The 2,500-nt window shown below is 44.4% G+C and overlaps 1 protein-coding gene across 1 annotated transcript in view; it reads right to left on the bottom strand.

Moving 5' to 3' along the window:
* The window catches only part of LOC310801650 (voltage-dependent calcium channel subunit alpha-2/delta-1-like), a gene marked incomplete at both ends in the record, with an annotated part of 72,010 nt that overhangs the window by 44,021 nt on the left and 25,489 nt on the right, over positions 1-2,500 (bottom strand). The window lies entirely within an intron of this gene.

Below are 2,500 nucleotides of genomic sequence, written 5' to 3' on the forward strand. Positions count from 1 at the left end.
CAGGCCAGGCTATTCCTGGAGCATTTATAGGGTTTGGGTCAAATTGAACAGTTGGGACCTCACTCACGTATCACTGCTTGCCCCCTCCCTCCCTCCATTCTCTCTCTCTCTCTCTCTGCCTCCCTCCCTCCATTGTTTCTCTCTCTCTCTCTCTCTCTCTCTATGGCAGGTCAGACCCCAGGCCGGGCTATTACCCAGTAGCCCACTGTGCCCATGCATACTCATTATAGGCTACCAATCAAGTGCCTCCTACAGAGAAAGCAGGAGGAGCTGTGTCAACAGGCCCAGACGCTGGTCAGAAAGCTCTCAGACAAGAGACCACCCACTCAGACCACCCACTCAACAATCACTATAGATAGATACAATATGACAACTTTCTAAATACCGTAGAGAGCTAATACAGTGGAAATGTTCCATTCTCCCATCTGTTTGTCTCTCTGTCTCTGCCTGTCTGTGTGTATATGTATCTCTCTCTCTCTCTCTCTCTCTCTCTCTCTCTCTCTCTCTCTCTCTCTGTCTCTCTCTCAGGTCAGCAGAGGGGTGATGCCGGTAACCTTGGGGCCAGACGGTATCCCAGCAGGCCGCGGGGCATGCTGAAGGAGGAGTCTCTCCATCCTGCCGTCTCCCAGTGAGAGCACTGACGTACTTCACCACAAGCTCTTCACCTTACACACAATCACACACACACACACCCGCACGCACGGGCGCACACACACAGGGTGTACGCACGCACACACACACACACACACCCAAGACACCTCACAAAAGCATAGGTATACAACCCACAAAAGCTTTAGCCAATATTAGACAAAGCAAGCAGAGCTAATGTCAGAGGATGACTCTGGAGGATCACAACATTTCAAACCACATCAGGCAAATATCACCAGTCGATGATCACACTCACAGCTCTATTAGACCACGTATGTACAGTGCTGCTTGGAAATGTGTGAACCCTACAGGGATGGTCATTATTTTTGTCGAAAATATTAAAGTGAACTTTACGTAAACCCCAATTTGTAATAAAGACATTCCAAATAAAGAACACAAACAAAAAATATGATATATTTTCATTGTTTATTTAACAAAAGTGGTTTATTTAACAAAAACTCAGATTTCATGTGTGCAAAAATATGTGAACCTCTTCAGTCAATAGCTTGTGGCGATAACTTGGAGTAAACGTCTCGTAGAGCTACTAATCAGTTTTGAGGGATTTTTGCCCACTCCTCCTTACAGAACTCAGCCAATGGAGTGAGGTTTGAGGGGTGTCTGGCATGAACTGCCCGCTTCAGGTCCTGCCACAGCATCTCGATTGCATTTAGGTCAGAACTTTGACTTGGCCAATCCAAAGCACAAATCTTCTTTCTCCTGAGCCATTCTTTGGTAGATTTGCTTGAATGCTTTGGGTCGTTGTCTTGTTGGAAGACCCATTTTCAGCCCAGCTTTAGCTCCTTGACTGATGGAATCTCCTGGTATACCTCAGAATTCATGGTTCCCTTAATGATGTGGAGTCGTCCAGGTCCAGAGGAGGAAAAGCAGCCCCAGATCTTGACATTCCCACCACCATCCTTGACTGTTGGGATAAGGTTCTTTTGGTGGTAGGCAGTGTTGGGTTTTCGCCAAACTTAGTGGTTTTGATTGTGACCAAAAAGGTCAATTTTGGACTCATCTGTCCAGAGAATGGACTTCCAGAGACCTTTGGGATTGTCCAAGTGGTCTCTGGCAAAGTTAAGCCAGCCAGTTTGGTTCTTTTTTGACAGCAGAGGCTTCTTCCTAGCAACCCTCCCATGAATGCCATTACGATTCAGTGTTCTTCTTATTGTTGAAGCATGCACAGTTACCTGAGATGCAGCAAGGGAGGTCTGCAAATCTCTAGATGTTATGTTTGGGTTGGCTTTTACCTGATTTAATATTTTTCTTGTGGCTCTTGGGGATATTTTGGAAGGGCGTCCAGTTCTAGGCCGAGTTGCTGTCATGTTAAATGCTCTCCGTTTGTAAATTATTTGCCTCAAATCTTGTTGGAGCTCAAATCTTGTTGAGATGATTTTATAGCTGTCCTCAGACTGATGTGCTCTCACTACCCTCTTCCTGATCCTCTGAGATCTCCTTTCCTCTCAGCATGGTGTGTTTTGCATTCATCTGTATGGGTAACACAAAACTGACCAGGTTTCCTATCTCTATTTATCAGAGTCCCACCCAAACTCTTTCCTAAAGATCTCTCCTTTGATTGGTTCATTTGGTACCCAATTATTTACCCACCTGATTCTACTTACCTACTTGATTTAACCAATGCAACTTCACTTATTTTCGTACCTGCGCTCATTTCTAATCATTTAGTTTTTCTACTACACGCATGATTTCCTCTAAACCAACACATATAAACCATAAACCTGGTAAATATAAACCTGTTATGTCAGATAAAAAAGACTGGTTCTGATTAAATAAAGTAAAAAACGGAAAAAATCTATAACATACTTTCAATCAGCACCGTATGTGGATGAGG

Source organism: Argentina silus, assembly GCF_951799395.1.
Source record: "Argentina silus genome assembly, chromosome: 3".
Classification (NCBI taxonomy): Eukaryota; Metazoa; Chordata; class Actinopteri; order Argentiniformes; family Argentinidae; genus Argentina; species Argentina silus.